Below are 21,696 nucleotides of genomic sequence, written 5' to 3' on the forward strand. Positions count from 1 at the left end.
ATTCTTAAGCCTATTTCAACTCTATTCTCTCAAGACAAAGCTTGTTCTCTGTTCATCAATATGCAGTGGAAAGATGTGTAGTTAGTGGAAAGGGAATGGGATTTAAATTAAATGAGTTTAAATCCTGGCTCCAGCTTCTCATTTGATCAAATTACTTAACCTTTATGAGCCTCAGTTTCCCTATCTGTAAAATGGAGATAACGGTACACTGAAGATTATTGTGAGGACAAAATAATGCACTAGATGCACTGAGTATAGAATTAATACTCACAGATTAGTTGCCATTAGACACAGTAGGAAGAGAAAACCAATGACCCAAATCATTACCTTTTTTCTCTTTTCCTTTCTTCATTGGATGAATTTTAGTTTTAGAGCTGAATATACATCTCATTTCACAGTGAGTACTTGTGAGTATTCACGAAGCTATTGGTAGACCATCACTCTCAAATAGTGAAAATAGCCTTTGTGTGACATGAGTGTTTGCTGATTTCCTCTAATAGCTGGGTTTTTTTTTTTTTTTTTTTTTTTAAATTTTTTTTTTTTTTCAACGTTTTTTATTTATTTTTTTGGGACAGAGAGAGACATAGCATGAACGGGGGAGGGGCAGAGAGAGAGGGAGACACAGAATCGGAAACAGGCTCCAGGCTCCGAGCCATCAGCCCAGAGCCTGACGCGGGGCTCGAACTCATGGACCGTGAGATCGTGACCTGGCTGAAGTCGGACGCTTAACCGACTGCGCCACCCAGGCGCCCCTAATAGCTGGGTTTTATAACTGTTCTGATTCTAAGAAGTCTGCTTATTTTGTGTAGAAGATTACACAACCAGTAAAAACAAAGTGATCTGAGAGTAAAGACGTTCCTTAATACCTTAAATATATAGGTCGTCAAGTGAAAGAAATCCCTGCTGATTTATTCAGAATCGGGCCCATCAAAACACTGTGCACAATAAACAATTCTAGATTCAATCTACATTTTTTGCACTGCTTTAGATATACATCTTTATTTCTGAGGCTAGTGGTGAAACTTCTGATCTGTGCTCACTGTGCATATGATAGAGGCAGTGATGGGAAACAGTGGCTGCTGTTGTGTGCCTTACCCTGGTCCAGGAGATGTGTTTGTTTCTTTATGCAGATCGGTACCCTTTCCCCACGGCTAGAATTTCCAACCAAAAATAATCCTTTAGGTAGGTTTTGTTTAGCTCCAATCTAATTACTTCAAATATGTAGGTGTTTTTGTTTTTTTTTAACTTTCTTCCTGATTCTGAATGAGGATTTAGTTAAATGCCTGTTTAAGAATTGATGAGTAATTTAAAGGATTTAGGAGAACATTCTGTGCTATTATATGCAAATACATGCCATGCATGGCTCCCTATGTCATTAACCTGGCAGTCATTTCATGCATGACTCCCCATCTTATTAAGCTAGCAGTATGGAATATTTGATTTACTAAACTGGTATGAACTACTTAGTGTGCTAATATAGGAATATAACTTTTAAATTTCTTTGGAATAACTATCTTCGAAACAGATTCTTGAAGGCGATAACATTATTTTGACAGCTGTGCTCAGTTTCTAAAAGTCTATTTTAGGAAGCTTCTTATAACTGTTGGAAATGTACCTGTGTGATTTGAATGAACCATACAATAATTGAAAATGAAAACCATCATAGCAATAAGAGCCCTTAGAATTCTGTAGCAAGTGATTCGACAACACAGGTAAATAAATTTGGTAGACGCGTTTGCTTCTAGACAGGATGTTTAACAATGTATGGTTGCCTGAGAGTCTGCCACTAGGCTCCCAGTTACCATGATGCTCTAAAAACTCTTTTTATAGCCAAGGCCCCCCTGGCTTTCCCTGCTTTCGTTGCCATAGCAGCATTCATTGGCCATGGGATTTACAGAAAAAAAAAAAGAGGGGGGGAGGGGGATTGCATATTTGTAAAGTTGGTGCAATGCCAAATGTAGCAGGAATTATAAATGCAGGATGCTGGATTCTTCCTTTAGTGTCCATTTCAGCTGGCGCCTAATGTCACCCACATAATCACAAACCACTCTGTCATCATTCAGACCAGCTGCATGAAATGAGACAAAGGGAAATTTAGCAGCAACGGAGGGAATGGTAATTTAAAAGGCTTTTAAATGATGTTTTCTATGTTCCTCAGTCAACAATATTTTAAAGCCTTTAATTTTTTTTCCCTACAATAGGATTTCCTTGTTTTTGCTGGCTTGACTGATAACATGTTAGTACTAAGTTGGCCAAAAAAATGTCAAAGACTAGAAAGGAGGTCAAATAGATAAGTCCAAAAAGGAATCGAAAGGAAATACTTACAGAAACCTTCATTTCTGGTAGATTTTTTACATTTAAATTATATAAGTACATTTGCCTTTACTCTCTGCTTAAGGTATAATTTTTGAACCACAAATGTTCAATGTTTATCAGATATGCCTTTCAATAAACACTTCCAGATTTGTAATATTATGTCGATCGTTTCTTCAGTCGTGACACGTATTTCAGAGTTCACAGGCAACAGGAAAAAAAAATGTTCATGGGGGAGGAAAACCAAGTGAATAATCCAGGGAAGTTGGTGAACTGTGACATGTGCAGGGCTCATGTGAGCCATGAATATGTAAGGGGGACTGGCTAGGCCAGGGGTGGGGGTAGGGGCAGGGGGAGAGGATGTTAGGTGGGGAATTTGTCCAAGAGAGAGGGAATATACAATGTGTGTTTGCTTGCAGCTATTCCAGGATTCTGGCAAGTGCACTAGGACATACAAATGGATGAAGTGATCTCTTAAAATGGGAGTAGCTTATTGGTAGATGGCTGGAAATAGAGAAATGAGCTATGAGAGGACCATTAATGTTTGGCTGAGTCTTTCCTTAGTTAAATTTTTTTTTTTCTTTTTTATGGACTTTTCATCTCAAACTGTAAATAGTGCCTACATATAAGGATAAATAATTTCATAAATCGAATAGAGATCTCAGACATCGACTCACCATCATCTGGGAAATTGGTAAACCACAAAGATGGCATTGCAAATCAATGGGAAAAAGGAAAGAGTGTTCAGTGATCAGTTTGGGGACAATATGGTTATCTATATGGAAAAAATTAAAAGAAGATTCATAGATCATAGGAAAGAAATAGAATTGACTAACGACAAATTTGAGTGAAAGAATCTAAAATCTTTAAGAAAAATATAGGAGACTTTTTTATAGTTTTAAGGAAGGTAATGGTTTATTACACAAGCTATGAAAGTACAAATTTTAAAGGAGAAATAACAGTTTGACAAGAAAAAAAAACCAGCATAAGCACAGTGAGATGACAAAGTCTAGGAGAAGATATTTTCAATTCAATAGCTGAGGATTGTTTTGCAGAATAAAGCATTCCAATGTATTAATAAAGGAAAAGACTTTTTTTTTTTTAAATCTCAGTCGGCAAAAACAGCTAAACAATATGGAGAAGTCACTCACAGAAGAACCCTGAACTGCCAACAAACATATCAAGGTGATCAAATTCATTAATAAGAGAATGCAAAGGAAATGAAAATTGATAAAGCATTTTATAGATATCAGATCAACAAAAATTGCAAGTCTGACAAGGCCAAGTATTAGCGCAGGTTTGGGAGAACAGTGCCTGTGAGAGCTTAAATTTGTATGAGGGCTTTAGAAAGCAATTTGACAAGGTATGGTGAAGTTTGAAACATGCCTCCTGTAGGACCGAGCAATCCTTTATCTAGGTGAACACATGTGCACACCAAATATTACAGCATGAACTAAAAATTGGAAACCAACATATCATGGCATATTCATATTCTGGGATACTATATGCCTACTAAAATGAATGGAATAAAAGTTTTCATAGATGAGGGAAAAACATTGAGAAAAGTAAGTTTTTGTATCAAACATAAAATATAGTACCATTTGTGATAACATAAATATGCTATTAAGTTAATATATTTAAAAAAAATTTTTAACGTTGATTTATTTATTTTGAGAGAGACAGAGACAGCGTGAAACTGTCAGTGCAGAGCCTGACGCGGGGCTCAAACCCACGAAGCTGTGAGATCATGACCTGAGCCAAAACTGAGAATCTGATGCTTAATTGACTAAGTCATCCAGATGCCCCAACGTTTATGTTAATATGAAATAAGCTATTTATGGATACATGTCTATATAGTAAAAGCATAAAAACATGAGTAGAAGGAATATACTTCTGTTAAAGAAAAAAATGGTCAAGGAACTAAGCAAAGGCAAAAAGAACACAGGAGGTGCTGGTTGATGGGAGGGCATATTTACACTGGTGTTGCCAAAAAAAAAAAAAAATCCAGACTGGAGTCTGATGAAGGCTTGAGATCCAACAAACTTATACAGAGGACAGAGGAACATTTCAGACCTCATGATGGGGGTGTAATTAGTGAAATTCACACTATAGAAAACTCTATAGATAACTAACTCCATTTCTTCAACAACAACAAAAAATTGCAAGCCAAATTGTAAGCCAAAGAGAAAATAATAAAAAAAGATACAAGGGGAATTTGAAAAGAGACATAAAATTCCTATCAAGCAATGTCAGTGTAAGGGCCTCATTTGGATCATGATTCAACAAACTGTAAAGTTACATTCATGAAACAATTGGAAATGCAGATAATGACTGGATATTTAAGTTATTTTAGGTGTGGTGTTGGTAATACAATCTACTTAGGACTATATAGCAAATAATTAAAGAAAACAGTGCAGAGATGAGCAGGGCAATCCTAGTTCTTATTTTACTACAAATTAAGAGTAGAGAGCAATTAGTTCTGAACATGTCTCTGGAATGGTCAGAAAAGACTCATTCATTTATTTGCTTGTTTAACAAATATGTAGAGAAGCTATCATATATCGGATAAGATACTCTTATGCACTGGAGATGTTAGCGAAATAAATAGAAGAATGTTTTTGACCTCCTAGAGTTCACACCCTATGAGGTTAAAAATGGACAGTAAACAAACATGCAAATAAATATATCATTGGCAATAAGTGGTAGATAGAAAAATAAACCAGGCAAGGGGGATGGCAACGGGGAGGGTTATTATTTTATACGGTCAAGGAAAGACTCACTAGTAAGATGCTATTTAAATGGAAATTTCTGAAGTCTAAACATGCCAATAGCTGGACAGTGTCATGGAAGTGGAAACTTCTAGGCGCAAGACACAGCAGATGTGAAGGATGCGAGATAAGAGTCTAGCTGGGATGATCTGGAAAGAGTCAGGAGGTCACGTGCAGCAGGAGTGCAGCAAGTGACATGAAGAGTCAGAGATCACAGGGAGACAGGTCACGTGGAGCCCTGCAGGCCAAAGTAAAAAAAACTATATTGGTTCAGTTTATGAGTTCGAGCCCCACATCAGGCTCTGTGTTGACAGCTCAGAGCCTGGAGCCTGCTTCAGATTCTGTGTCTCTGTCTCTCTCTGCCTTTCCTTTGCTCGTGTTCTATTTCTCTCTCTCAAGAATAAACATTAAATAAAAATTTTAAAAAATAATAAATCTTTAAATTTTTTTTAAAAATTAAAACAACCAATCTCATTTTATATGTACCTATATATGTAAATTATTGGTTCTTTTTCTCTGTAGAGCCCAGAATAAAACACTTAACTTTCAAAGCTAAGGCTGACATGTGAATTCACTACCTCATATATATAAAAAATCAAATTATGGTTTATTGTTATTATTAATTATTTTCTACACATAAGACCATGCACTATCTATAAGAGTACCTGTGAAAGATCAGTTACTGTTTTCAATAGATAAGTTTAGTTTGGGACATGAAAATAGTTGGGAGATAATGCCCAAGTAAATGACTTAATATTACTGTTATGTCCTAGGACAGAGATGGGGCAGGCTTAGGGAAGAGCAACCTTACACATAGACTTACTATCTATGGCAGTAATTAGCACTGTTTGCCAAATATTTTTGGTTCTCCACAATCCAGGCTCATGGTAGGAACATAATTTCTTACTTTGTGATTGGATGGAATCATGATACTAATTCTGGTCAATGAATTGTGAGAAGATATATATGTGCCAGAGCATTTAATGTATTTAACGCTGATGTGAGACCCTCAAGAGCTCTCTGTTCCCTCTGATGTGGGAAATTGCACAATACTCAGTCTGAGACCCTGAGAAACAAAACTAAGCAAAGTCTCCCTGATCATCTGAGATGAACGTGCCACCAAAGAAGGAATATATGATTTTTTATTTTTTTAAGCCACTGAGATTTGGGTATTGTTTTTCATTGCCTATATTGACTGATGCTGTTGCTAAAGCTTGTGTTACTTACGTTTTGGGAGAAGTGAGAGGATAGGAATTGGCAGAGCAGGGTAAAGTTGTGTATTTTATGCTGCATAGGACACCTGCTTGAAGGAGTAGAGGTTGAGATCCTTCCTGTAGCCTATGGGAAAGCTTCATCAGCATAGAAGAGGAAACCTTTACTATTCATCCACTCACAGAATTACCTTTTCTAATTCATTCTAAGTCACTTTCTGTGCTAATGGTCACCTTGTATGTGAAGACTATCAAAATGACTGATTTTGCTACAGTCATGTTATAGTGTTTGGGAATAAGCTGGAGTCTCAAGGATGGGTGGGAGGGTGCTTAAAGAAGGAATGGAAAGAGCGAAGAGGCAACACTGGAACTGTGTTGCTTCTGTGCTGAACACTACATATTTTAACTCATTTAACCCTCAAAAACAAAACAAAGCAAAACAAACAAACTTGAAGTAGTACTATTGTTATAATTCCTAATTTGCACATGAAAAAACTGAGGGTAAAAGGTTTAGATGATTTGCCCAAAGTGTTTGTTAATAAATGCCAGGGTAGAATTGAAACCAAGGTGGTCTAAACTTCAGAGACTGAACTCATAGCCTCTATGCTATGCTGCCTCACAGTTAGTGAATGCTAGACTAAGGGCATGCTAGGTGACCCTTCCATTTATTCACTCATTGAAGCAATATTATTGAGCCCTGTTATGGGTCAGACATTGTTCTATGCACTAGAGAGATAGCAGAGAGCAAACCAATTTCTGCTTTCATAGATTACATTCTAAAAGATGACTGACAGTAAAAAAAAAAAAATCAAGATGTAACATGTTGGGTTGTGTTAAGTGCTGTGAAGAAAAAGGATGTGGAGGGATGGAGGGGTAGAGGAGAGTCTGATAAGAGTGTTTGGGTGACATCTGAGCAGAGTTGAATGAGAGGAGAGAATGAACACCGTGAAGATTTAGGAGACCATTTAGCTAAGAGCAAGCAAGTGTGAAGTCCCTGAATGTGCAACAGGGAGTCAGTATGGAGTAGAATGGCTATAGGGAGACCTAGAGGAGATGAGTTCACAGATAGTTGAGGTGGGGAGAGGCAGGACACAACTGCAAGATCAAGTAGATGGTGAAGGACTATACCATCATACAAATAATGAGCTTAAGAAAAATTATTCTGGTTGCTCTGTGTAGTTTGGATTTAAGCAAAAATATTTTGGAGGAGGTAGGTACAGTACTCAAGGGAAAAGTGGTTTGAGTCTTACTATTACGGAACCAGGCTGGAATGCTGGTGGAAAAACCAAGTGGCACTCAGAGATCTTGGCGGATCGGAGATCTATTTAACACAGGCAGGCTCAGAGGAGACCATTTCTCCAAAGATCTGAGCCCCAAATGCCAGTGGGGAGGGTAATTTATAGTTGTCAGCTTCCATGTCTGTGGGGGTTTTTGCTCATACAGCAAACGAAGGAAGAAGAACCCGGAGGAGGGGTCTCTAAGCTAGAGACCAGAGTTTGTTTTAGGCCCTTCGGCCATCTTTGGCGTACTTTATTCACTTCTCCAACATTACCAGGATGGAGAAAGGAAATAGATTTCATTCCAGTTTTCCTCCCCCAAATCTCTGTGCCCCAGTTACAGAGCTGTCTTTCAAGTTCTTGGCAGGTCGTGCCACTTCCTGCCTTGGACAACGCCTCATTCCATGCTATTCCCTTTTCCTTCATTTTTTCTTCTTCACTTCCTTTAATCTGCCTTCTGGATTCCCAAGACTAAGTGGGGCATTGCCAATTATAGTATTATATAGTGTGGGGGCACCCTTATTACTTCTCAGTTGCACTCATCACAATTATGATTAATCATCTAATAATATCTTTCCCCCTACTGGACCATGAGATCTTTAAGCGGGAGGGACTAGGTAAGTCCTGTTACCCCCCAGGCCCCAAACTTATTACATGTATAAAAAGTAGAATTAGATTTCTTCTTTATTTCCCAGTATGTATATTACTGTAGTTGAAGGGAAGAAATGATCGTTCCATTTGGGGCCCTAAGTACTTATCAAAATGTAAAATTGTTTTAAAAGCCAAATACTTTATACTGTGCTTACTTAGTAAGTTGGTAATAATTCTACATGAAACCTCAACAATCATTAGGTTGACTGATATAAGAATGTAGATTATCTCATATTGTATAAAAAAAAGTAAAATGACTACACAATATCCCCACATTATACTGTTTACAAATGCTAAGCAGGTAGAAGGCGCAATTTAAAAATGTGTTTTTTGGATCTCCTGGGAGGCTCAGTCAGTTAAGCTTCTGACTATTGCTTGCCTTTGGCTCAGGTCATGATCTTGTGGTTTCATGAGTCTGAGCCCTGCATCTGGCTTTGCGCTAGTAATTAATTCCTGCTTGTAATTCTCTCTCCCCCTCTCTTTCTGCCCTTCGCCCACTTGTGCTCTGTCAAAATAAATAAACTTAAACATTTTTAAATGTGTTTTTCAAGGAAAACAAGGTCAATGCATTGAAGGCTGCTGCTTTATTTTTATGATTCCAAATTTGCGAAAAGCTTATATTCCTAAAATTAGTAACATCATATACTTAATTTAGTGGCATTCTGTGTTTCAATAAAGATTGGTGTGTTACTAAATTATACCGCATATTTTTGGCTTCTTCAATCTCAGTATTGAAAATGTTAAAAAAAAATTCTAATCACTTTGGTCAAAACAAATTCACAACATCTTTACTATTCTGCATGGAAGGGCTAACTGGGAACATTCATTAATCTAGCACTTTAAGATTTTAATTTCCAGATGGGATGATTAGCATTTCTGAGCTTTTTATATTCAAACCACAAAAATAAGTCCTTCTCAAGGGTCACTGGAGGCAAATAATTTAGACCCAATGTTTTGCTAAGTTAACTACTGTGCTCTATCTATCATTTAGCTCATTTAGAATATTCACTCTGAGTCCATATTAGTATTTTTCAGATTTTGCTTACAATACAAACCAACTTATTTGGACTAATACTATCAGTATGACACATGCTGGAGAATTCCTTTGTTTATTTTAATTTTTTTTTATGTATATGACTCCTGTGTTTTTCTGTTTTTTATTATTTTGCAGATTGATTTATATGAAAGTACTGGGCACTACTGTGAGAACTGAATTGAAGTTCATGGCTGCAGTTATAATTCAGGTAATTATATTACTTTGTTAGTTATTTTATCCCCTTCTTTCCAGAAACTAGTTTGAGGAGAGATGAAATCAGGTATGCTGTCATTAATTAAAGAAATACTTAATATATTTTACAAATGTTAGGTGGATAAAAGCAGAAAGCAGTAAGGATGACTTGGTATAGAATACCTTCATTTTGTTCAGGGGATTCATTCACGGAAACTTGAGCATTATTAAATCAATCATTCATGCGTTTCTTGAACCAAAATCCTTATGAAGATTATTTGTCACTAATATTATGAAATCATGACTTGCTTTGGTTAGTCCTTACTGACTACAGTGATATTTATGGTGCTCTTTATGACATCAAAGTAATTCCACCAATCTCACTAAAAATATATCATTAAAAGTATATATGATATAAATGTATATTCCAAAATAATAACCACAAGGTGAGTGAATACCCAAGTATATACCCAACTGAAGAAAGAATTGATACCTCCTACAAGCTCTTTTCCATTATGTCTCCATTTCTCCCACTTACATGGAACTAGTTTTAATTTTGTATGCATCATTCATTTGCTTTTTTTAGTGGTGTAACCACATATAAATGTATTCCTAAAGTCGCTATTGCTTAGCTTTTTCCTTTTTGAACACTTACAATGGATCATACTGTATTTCTTGTCTGCGACCTGCTTTCCTCGCACAATGTTTATTGATAATACACAGCTGTCGAGTATTATGTTGTATGCATCTACTTACCATTCATGTATCCATTCTAGTTTCTAGCTTTTTTTGCTACTGTGAACAACGTGGCTAAGAATGTCTTCTGATGTGCCAGCTCTCTAGGATATATACTTGAGAGTTATAGATTATTAAATTATAGAGTATGGAATTGCCAAGTTATAGATTATGTGCCAGTTGAACTTTATTTAAGTGAAGGTATTATCTAGTCATATCAGTTTCCATTTTTATCACTTTCATTTCTGCAAATTCTTGCCAACATTTAGTATTGTCAGACTTTACTTTTTTTTTAATCTAGCAAGTATAAAATTGACTTTAATTTGCATTTCCTTTAAGGTGGTTAAACGTCTCTTAATAGGTTTGTTGACTGTTTTTATTCTGTACATTTCTATCATGACTTTGACAGGCAGAGCCTAAGATGACCTTTAGCGATCCTTGTCTCCTGGTTTTTGTGCCCTTGTATAATATCCTCTAAATGAGTGAGGGCTAGACCTCGTGATTTGCTTGTAACAAATAAAATGTGGCAAAAGCTAATGGGATGTCAATTCTGAGATTAGGTTCCAGGGATTCTGTGGCTTCGGTCTTGCTTGCTCTCTCTCATTCTTTTGCTCTCTCTTACGCTGAGTGAAGTCAGGAGCTGTGTTGGGAGCTACCCAAGGAGAGTCCCGCATGTTAAGGAACTGAGGGAGGCCCCTAGTTAACAGCTGCAACGAATTGAGGCCCTCAGTCCAACAGACTGCCAAGAACTGAATCTTGTCAACAACCAAAAACCGTGGCAGTGAGCATGCAAGGAGTTCCTCCCCTGGCAGAGCCTTCAGATGAAACTGTGGTTCTACCTGACATTTGGTTGCAGCCTCATGAGAGGCCTGGGTGAGAGGCCCTGAGCCACACCTCACCAGGATCCTGACCCACAGAAACAGTGAGATGATAAATGTTTGTTGTTTGGTAACTGCTGAGTTTTAGGGTAATATTGTTATGCAGCAAAGCTAACACAATGACTGGGACTGACATTTTCTTATGGCTCATGGGATTTTTTTTTAACGTTTATTCATTTTTGAGAGACAGAGAGACAGAGTGCTAGTAGGGGGAGGGGCAGAGAGAGAAGGAGACACAGAATCCAAAGCAGGCTCCAGGCTCTGAGCTGTCAACACAGAGCTTGATGCAGGGCTTGAACCCATGAACAACGAGATCATGACTTGGCTGAAGTCAGATACTCAACTGACTGAGCCACCCAGCTGCCCCCATAGGAATTCTTTATATATTCTGAATATAATCATTGTCAATTCTATATGTTGCATTAAGTTTCTATAAAATTGTAAATTCTTTTTTCTGTTGTGTCTTTTGAAGAAAGATTTCTGATATAAGTCTGTTGTTCTGTCCGGATCTATATATCCTTTTTATCCTTTATACTTTTGGGATAATAAGAAATCCTTTCCTAACTTGAAGTCTTGAAGATCCTCTTCTATATTCTCTTTTTAAAACTGTATAGATTTTCGTTTAATATTTAAGTTCTTTAGTTCATTTGAAATTGATTTTCATGTATTATGTGATATAGGAAACATTTTAATTGTTCTTCCATTTGGGAAACTTCCACCCCTCTCTTATTGAATAGGTCATCCTTCCTCACTAATCTGCAGTTTCATATTTATCCTTTTTTATGCAGGCACAGGCTTATTTTGAGTCCTATATTCTGTTCCTTGCTTTTTTTTTTTTTTTCTGTTTCTGTGTCAACATCACAGAGTTTCAATTAGTATAATAACTTTATAGTAGGTCTTGATAGCTATTGGGGCAACTCCCCCTATCTAGTTTGGGGGAACTATCCCCCAAACTAGAGTTTGGCTAAACCTATCTCTTTGCAGGGTGCCTGGGTGGCTCAGTCAGTTAAGCATCCAACTTCAGCTCAGGTCATGATCTTGTGGTTTGTGGGTTCAAGCCCCCCATGAGGCTCTGTGCTGACAGCTCAGAGCCTGGAGACTGCTTTGGATTCTGTGTCTTCCTCTCTATCTCTGCCCCTCCCCCCCCTTAAAAATAAACATTAAAAAAATTAAACCTATCTCTTTGCTTAATCATATACAATTAACAGCAACTTGTCAGATTACATAAACAAAACATTTTTTGTGTGATTTTTATTGAAATGCCACTGACTCTATCAATCAACTTGGAGAAAATTAAAATATTTGTGATATTAAGAACTCTTGCTCATGAATATAATATAGCTCTGCATTTATTTTTTTTCTTCAGAAAAGGCACATTTTTCTATAAATCATGCATAATTCTAAAGTATACTTTCTAACCACTTCTTGCTGCACGGAACGTAAGTAGCTTTTGCACATCCAGCAACTTTTCTAAACTCTTTAACTTAATCTAAGAGTTTATCTGTAGAGTCTTGATTTTCAGACAATCATTACATCTCTTAATAATGGCAGTTTTGTTTCTTTCAATGTTTGTAATTTGATTTTGTATTGTGTTATTGCATTTATATTAAGTATAGTGATGAATAGAAATAGAGATAACAGCTATTCTTGACTTCTTCCTGATTTCTGAAAAGAAACTTTTTTTTTTTTTAATATTTCACTACTAGGTATGATGTTTACTATAGGGTTTGAAGTTACTTTGTTACATTAAGTTGGTAGGTACTTTTATATAAAGTTTATTAAGAATTGTTATCATAAATAGTTGTTGAATTCTATCAATTTTTTTAAGACTGTATTGAGATAATCATATGCGTTTTTGTCTTTAATATATAATTCCTTTGAATTGAATTAATACCTTATGTAATGTATACATTTAATCTTATCTTTACCTGTATCAAGACTTATTTGCATTGTGTTGAACAGGAATCATTTGCATTATTATGGATAGCAAACACCTAATAGCCATCAGCCCTATATAAGTTAAATTTCTACAGAGAAAAAATAATGTAAAGATAATCAAACACGCACACCATCATGAGATTGGACAATAAATGTCCAGCATCCTATTGAAAGGACACTTAGTAGTCACTTTGGTATATTAAAAGTAATCCACAATTCCTTGTGGCAGTCACTAACCGCCTTGTCATCATAAATAATCTCTCTCTCAAAAAGGCTTGTCCCATTTAGGTTTGCAGTGATTATTCACATAAATGCAGCCCGAGTAATAATAAACCGTGTAGGCCTCTTTGAGTTGCATTGCAAATATTGGGGCATGCAGTATTGAACAACGATTAAAGCTGCAGAATTAACATCTGGAAGTTTTCTGGAAGTTTTCATAAGACATCTCAGATTGGACAAAATCTCTCTCGACTAGATTTCACTTATCGTATCTAGAAACTTAAGGGAATTTCTTTTATTGAAGTTCCCCCAATTTTCCAAGACTCCTAGCTTGACAGAAGCTGGCCTTTTTTACTACCTATAAGACTGGGAACCCATTAGGCAGGAACCTTGTCAGTACTCCTGGGACTTCAGTGGCTTGTTGTAACTGACTAAATGAGAATCAGTCTCAAATATGCCATAGAAGGTAAGGTTTTGGTTGGGTAATTAATTTGTGCAATTATTGCCTGATAAAAAGGAGGACAGATTCTACTTGAAACTATGCAAATGACTCTATTGCCATAAAAAGAAAGGACACCAGTAAGAGTTGCTGAATCTGGGATTTCACTGAGAAGCAGATATCACTTTTAAATGTTTGATTTTAGTTTATGAAAGCATCTATTTAATTAAGAGTTAGAACTAGTTTAAGAAGAGAAAGGAATTCCTCATATAGTCATAAAAAAAGAGCACTAAAATAACATTGACAATATTCTAAGCAAATAACGATGACAAAGTTTTTCTAATCAGTTCAATGAGTGCTACTTAATTAATTCTTATCTGCTGAATTTGGGTCTGCTATCTGGTTTCACGAATACTTTTACCTCTGTACTAAAAACAGTTGTGGAAGTCTTGACTCTGTCTAATGCTCTGATCTGAAAGTTATTTAAAAAATGTCATCTGAGGAGCTTGTAACTAAAAGTTTATCCTTTCAGGCGTCAATTATTTGGAGTATCTTGTATGGTCCTTTCCAAGAGGCTCTCAGACTGCCCCCCCTTTTTTCCCCTTTATTCAAGTTTTTATTTAAATTCCAGTTAGTTAACATACAGTGTAGCATTAGTTTCAGGTGAGAATTTAGTGATTCATCACTTACATACAACACCGAGTACTCATCACAAGTGCCCTCAATACTCATCACCCATTTAACCTATCCCCCAACTCCTCTTCCAGCAACCCTCAGCTTGTTCTCTATAGTCAAGAGTCTGTTTTCTGGTTTGCCTGTCTTTTTCCCCCTACGTCCATCTGTTTTGTTTCTTAAATAACACATATGAGTGAAATCATATGGTATTTGTCTTTCTCTGACTGACTTCTTTTGTGTAGCATAGTAACTCTCTAGCCCCATCCATGTTATCGTAAATGGCAAGATTTCATTCTTTTTTGTGGGTGAATAGTATTCCTTTGTGTGTATATATATATATATATATATATATATATATATATATATATATATATATATATATACCATTTCTTTACCCATTCATCAGTCAATGCACATTTGGGCTCTTTCTATAATTTGTCTGCTGTACATATCAGATTGATAAAGCTGCTATAAACATTGGGTTCCTGTGTCTTCTCAAATCGATATTTTTGTACCCTTTGGCTAAATACCTAGTAGTGCTTGCTGGATTGTAGGGTAGTTCTATTTTTAACTTTTTGAGGAAATTCTATACTGTTGTCCAGAGTGGCTGCACCAGTTTGCATTCCCACTAACATGTGTAAGAGGGTTCCCCTTTATCCACATCCTTGCCAACATCTGTAGTTTCCTGTGTTGTTAATTTTAGCCATTCTGACAGGTATGATATGATATTTCATTGTAGTTTTGATTTGTATTTCCCTAATGATGAGTGATGTTGAGCATCTTTTCATATGTCTGTTAGCCATCTGTATGTCTTCTTTGGAAAAGTGTCTACTCGTGTCTTCTGCCCATTTTTTAACTGAATTATTTGGGGTTTTTTTGGGGGGGGGAGTGCTATTAAGTGTGATAAGTTCTTTGTAGGTTTTGAATACTAACCCTTTATCAGATATGTCATTTTGAAATATCTTCTCCATTCTGAAGGTTGCCTTTTAGTTTTATTGATTGTTTCCTTCACTTTTCAAAAGATTTTTACCTTGACAAAGTCCCAGTAGTTCATTTTTGCTTTTGGTTCTTTTGCCTCTGGAGACATACCTAGTAAGAAGTTGCTATGACTGATGTCAAAGAGGTTACTGCCTGTGTTCTCCTCTAGTATTCTAATGGTTTCCTGTCTCATATTTACGTCTTTCATCCATTTTGAGTTTATTTTTGTGTACGGTGTAAGAAAGTGGTCCAGTTTTATTCTTTTGCATGTTGCTGTCCAGTTTTCCAACACCATTTGTTGAAGAGACTGTCAGACTGTCCTTTTGGAAGACATAAATTCAGGTCTTTAATTTACAGAAGAGTCTTCAGGCAGCGTTGAAGAATATCAAAAACTGTGGATGTAAACATTTAATGACTGTGGTTCTTTTATAACTACAACTAGTAATAGAATAGAGGAAAGTAATATCCTCTAATTGGGTATAATAAATGTCCATTTCATAAAGAGTTTTATCAGTCTTTCCTCTGAAGATAAAAACATAATGGTCAGAAAGAGCATTGAGAAAGAACCTGTGCTTTCTTGTACAGCATGAAAACTTAACCTAAGAGTGTCCCTTTTGATTTAATAAGTCTTCCCATGTAGCTTTTACATTGTGTATCTAATTAAGAAATGTGGTCTAAATTTAGGTTTGATCTTGGGAAAGCAAGTGAAAGTTATAGGGTATATGAGCATTTGATTAAGCTGGATAGGATCATAAGTATCAGAACAACAACACTTAGTTATTGATATAATCAATGTGACAAAACACCTAAAAATTAATATAGAAGGAGGGAATCTTAGCTCTTTCATCAAAAAGTAAACTTTCTTGTTAATGGTCAAGGACATAATAAAGATAATATATAAAATTCATAAAATGTTTCTCATAAGATACAAAGTCTCTGCTATGTGTATTGCATAGAAGGGAAAGAATAATATTTCATATTTAAGGTAAGAGTCATCAAACATTTTCCGTAAGTGGCAAGATAGTGAATATTGTAGGATTTGCAGACCCTGTAGTCTCTCTTGCAGCTACCCAACTCTGTTGTTATAGCATGAAAGCATTCATAGACAATGTAAATGAATGAGTTTGACTGTATTCAAATAAAACTTTATTTACAAAACAGGTCACTGGCCAGATATGGCCCATGGTACATCATTTTCTAACCTTTGTTTTAGGTGAAGGCATTAATCAGAAAACTAAGAAGGCAAGTTTTCAAAATAAGATGTGAATTATAGTACATTCCATAGCTTCTTTTCACTCTCAAGTATTATAAAATATAAATCAATAAATTCATACCTCAAAGATACAAACTTTCTGTGGCATATAAAAATAAGAAGCAAAAGTATTTAAAAATAGATTTGTTTTGATCAGTTTTTCAGTATTCTATCTCATTTAGAGAATATCTATATGTGCAAGAAGTACCTATTAATTTGTTCATTTTAATATTAATCAGTGTTTTAGAGATTATATTTAAGTTAACACTCTAAAAATTACTATTGACATATAAAGTTCATTAGCATGATTATTTAATTAAACACAAACATTTTTTATAATTTTCATATCATGTAGGAGTGTTGTCAGTTTATTGATCTATAAAACTGTATGAGTTTAGAATTTCCACATTAAATTATCTATACGATAAAAACCCAAGTAAAACAAAATGTAAGTTTGTACAATATTTGGCACTGATAAATCAGGGGAAAATATAGCTATTTTTTTATTTATTATTTTTTAAAGAGGTCAAAGAGCTAGCTAGCTCTCTTTCTTTTTTTAATGTTTATTTATTTTTGAGAGAGAAAAGAGTGGGAGACAGAGAGGGGCAGAGAGAAAGGGAGACACAGAATCTGAAGCAGGCTCCAGGCTCTGAGCTGTCAGTGCAGAGCCCAACTCAGAGATCGGACTCAGGAACTGTGAGATCGTGACCTGCGCTGAAGCTGGACACTTAACCAACTAGCCACCCAGGTGCCCCATATAACTATTTATTTTTAAATGAAATTTTAAACTAGTCTCATTTCCAAAATGTTTCTGTGCTGACAATTTCTGTAAGAAGGATTTTTTTTTAAGTCCAGCTTCTTTAAATCATTAGAAGTTTAATTCTCTTATTTTCTGGGAATTTTAGAAATATTTTATTTATAAAAAGGCTTATTTATCTCTATAAACAAATCCCAACAATTATTTTAATTTAAGAAATAAGTAATATAATTCTTTGAAAGCTTCCAGAAGTAGAAAAACAATGACATGTAAAAGCATTTAAGCATAGACAAAGAGGCACATAGAATACCATAATTCATCAGTTATACAACTTCAGCTACAGGTCAAAAGTAAGTACGAACACATTATTCCACACATCAAAATGCTATTATTCCTAATGAGTACATAACTTTTAAATTAATTTGAACTCAAAATAGAAAATTAATCAAAAAGACTAACAAATTGGATTTTCCCTTCTTTGATCTAACACAGAAAATAGATGTTTATCATCATTGAACAGTAATCACCAAATGGTTAGATCAGAGGTTGGCAAATCAGTCTGTGGGCCAAATTCACTAATTGCCTATTTTGAAAGACCCACAGAATAGATTTACATTTTGAAGTGGTTGAAAAAAATCAAAATAATATTTTTGACACATGAGACTTAAAAGAAACTAAAATTGTAGTGCCTGTACATAAAGTTTTACTTAACCCAGTCATGCTTATTCATTTACATAATGTCTGTGGTTGCTTTTACAGTACAATGTCAGGGTTGAGTAGTTGCAAAATAGGCTATATGACTCTCAAAACAAAAAGTATTTACCATCCAGCCTTTTGCACAATTAGTTTGCTGACACTTTTATAAAACTATAGAATAAGTCATTGCCACCACCAGAGGAGAATAACTTACCAGTTTATGCAAATCAGAAACAAAACCACGACAAATTCAATGCAGGAATAGAACACAAAAACAAACAGTTAAACCTTTTAGTGCCACTTGGGATTCACTCTGAAAGTCAAGAAACAAACATATTCTATGGCATAAATAGCGTATGAAGTTCACTTTTCTGGTAAATTCTGGTAAGTTCACTTTTCTCTGTTAGGTAAATTCCTTGGGTGTCTCTGTAGATGACCTCCACACTGTTAGATGATAATTTTTAAAAAATAGAATGGATATAAATATGTTTCAAAAATTTTATTGAACTCAACCAGTAAGACATAAAAAACAATTCCCTAAAAGATCATTTTACATTTAAATTCCATGAGATTGATCTATAGCTACCTGTGTGTGTGTGCATGTGTGTGTGAAATCTTTATCAGATTTAGATAATAATGTTATAATTGGTTCATGAAAATTCAGAAGTTTTCTTTTGTGCTCTTAAACAATTCAAAATTAATATTTGTATTAACGTTAACAATATTAGTATTACCTAGTCTTTAAAGGTTGTAGAATTCCCCACATGAAACTATTTGGGCTTGGTGCCTTTAATGTAAAAAATGCTTTAATAACTTTTTTCATTACTGTCTGTGGAAATTGGTCTATTTAAGCTTTCTATTTCTACTGTGGTCAATTTTATGGAATTCCATTTTATAGAAAATTATCCATTATTTCATTTTGAGTTTCAAATTTTTCAATTATTTCAAATTTATTTGCACTGAGTTATAGACATTAATCTACATAAATTAATTAGTATGTATACATATATACATAACACACATATATGTGTACGTGTGTGTATGTGTATATATATGTATATGTATATATATATACATATACATATATATACATATATATATACACCTGTTCTGTTTCAAAGGTTATTTTCCACTTGTTACTCTTACTCTGTGTATTTGTACTTGCTCTCATCTTTTAAAAATTAGGTTAGCTACTGACTTGTTTATTTTGTTAGATATTTTCAAAAACCATCATTGTTATTTCTTTCCTTTTCCTGATTTCTCCCTCGTGAATCTCTGTTTTTATCTTTATAGTTTGTGCTTTTGTGTTTTATTTTGCATATCTTTGTGTTCTTCTTCAAAACTTGAGTTAGAAAACATTATTATATCATTTGTATTGGCACATTTATGTAAGGTTGTGGATTTTCTTCAGATCACTACTTTAAAAAATTTTTTTATTAAATTTATTTATTTTTGAGAGACAGAGAAAGACAGAGCATGAGCAGGGGAGGGGCAGAGAGAGAGGGAGACACAGAATCAGAAGCAGGCTCCAGGCTCCGAGCTGTTAGCACAGAGTATGACACGGGGCTCGATCCCACGAACTGTGAGATGACCTGAGCCAAAGTTGGACACTTAACTGACTGAGCCACCTAGGCGTCCTGATCACTACTTTTATTATATCATAGATTTTGATATGTAGCATTTCCATTATATGGAAATTATATGTGATCTATATGTATACATATATGTATTCCATTATATGTGTTCTAGGAAGTCTGTAATTTCAGGGTTTTTTTTTCTTTTTTATCCAAGAGTTGGTTCATGGAGAGTTTGTTTTTGTTTTTTAATGTGATTTCTATTTTGTTACCTTGTAAGGAAAGAATCTAATTTGTATTATTTCTATTTTATGGAGATCTCAGAAGTCATGAAGCAGAGAATGCAAACCATGGTCACTATGCCATATCTGAATTCCTGATTTACAGAATTCAGGAGCACAATAAAAGTTATTTCACACTTTTAATGTTAATGGAGTGGTTTGTTACTCCATAAAAGGTAATTGGAACATGGTAGAATGTCAAAAGTTGTTACTTTCTGATTTCAAATAGTAAAAGAAATTCATCATTGCATGTGACACTGTAGATCATAAAATCCAATCAACCTTTTGGAATTTCTTTTAAACAAAATTGTCAATCATTTTTATTCAGATCCTATTTAGACATCTCCAGTTACTGGGAGTTTACTGATTATAAGACTTTTGAAAATCAACTTAGAATTATTTTTTTCCCTGGCTTTAGCTAGTAGGATATGATATAAAAGAAAAGAAAAGCAGAGAGACTGAGAACTCACCTGTTGGTACAGACCAGAACAAGACCCAGTTTTTCTAAAAGATATAGTGTATATAATTGTTTCTCTGGTTTAATTTTTCTGATCCTTAATAGTGACAGAGTAGGAATAACAGCTTTTATAATTCCTGCTTTTATCTTCTGTTCTCTATGAAACAAAGAAAATTTTTAAACAGTACTTTGTTTAGTAGTAAATTTATTATATATCTGGTAGTCAAACATGGCAGGTCAGAGATGATTGATGTTTTTCACTGTTACAGAAGAATTTTTTGACAGGAAAATATATTAGAACTTATATGATGACTGTTCTTTTGCCTTTAATGAAGGACAAAAGTGCCATCTGCTACTATTTTATGTGCCCATGGCTGGCTACTGACCTCAATGTCCAGAATATAAAATCTGTGAGCCATAGTTGTACCTCTATGGAGTTTATCATTTATTCAGTATGAAGCTGTCTTTCCCTTTGCCATCTGACCTCAGGATAAGAAACCGTTTTCAAATGTCCATCATTTAAAAATCTTGGTTGTTGTTGTGTTGTGGGCTGTTATAGCTCCAAATATCCTGAAGGCTTTGGGATCAGTCCCTGATTTCATTTCAATTCTTCATTTCTACATCATTTATAACAATGATTAGAATGTACACGCAAAGAGTTTATGAACTTAAGGTCTTTGGAATCACTCTCAAATTCTCCTGAAATGGACCCAAACATAATGATTAAATTAGATCTGATTCTATGGACTGTGATGAATCTTTGTTTTGCCAGAATTCTAATGCTATCCTGGATCAGAGGTTTCTGTGAATCTGTATTCTTTGAGGACTGACCAAAACTGACATGACATCTTGGGCTTGGAAGCATTCAACTTGTATCATTTGATATGGATAAATAAATTTCGAAGAATACATATTTTAAAAATGTAATGGTTAATACCATTATTATTTAACAATTTATTGCTGGTTTTGTCAGTGTAGAAAGAAAGGAAACAGAAATAAGAATGTAATCATTGGGAAGGTGAAAAAAAATTTTTGCACATTTTATCTAGAAAATCCTAAAGAAACTGAAATCTCTTAAAGTAAATAAGTTGAGTTTTAAAACTTTTCTTTTTAAAACTTTTAAAAAATATGCTATTTTTTTATTTTGTAATTTACATTACATGCATAGGAATATTATCAAAAGGAAACATAAGAATTTAACATTGGTTTTCTCTGAGTTTTATATTATTGCAATTTTTCCCTCAAAGTTTTCTACATTTTCAAAAAAATTTTAGTAGGCATATATTTTATAATTTGAATATTTCAAATCGTTAAAAATAGTCTCAAGATTTACTGAAATATGTTTAAAGTTTTGGAAAAATTGATTACA

At 34.7% G+C, this 21,696-nt stretch overlaps 1 pseudogene across 1 annotated transcript in view; it reads left to right on the forward strand.

Moving 5' to 3' along the window:
* Window positions 1-21,696, forward strand: part of LOC132683204 (dolichyl-diphosphooligosaccharide--protein glycosyltransferase subunit TMEM258 pseudogene) — a 266,762-nt pseudogene that overhangs the window by 162,876 nt on the left and 82,190 nt on the right. The window contains exon 3 of the transcript XR_013549975.2: window positions 9,392-9,464. The product of XR_013549975.2 is annotated as a dolichyl-diphosphooligosaccharide--protein glycosyltransferase subunit TMEM258 pseudogene (transcript). The remainder of the gene's footprint in view (window positions 1-9,391; window positions 9,465-21,696) is intronic.

The sequence above is a fragment of the Panthera onca genome, chromosome C2 (genome assembly GCF_046562875.1).
Source record: "Panthera onca isolate mPanOnc1 chromosome C2, mPanOnc1 haplotype 2, whole genome shotgun sequence".
NCBI classification, from domain to species: Eukaryota; Metazoa; Chordata; class Mammalia; order Carnivora; family Felidae; genus Panthera; species Panthera onca.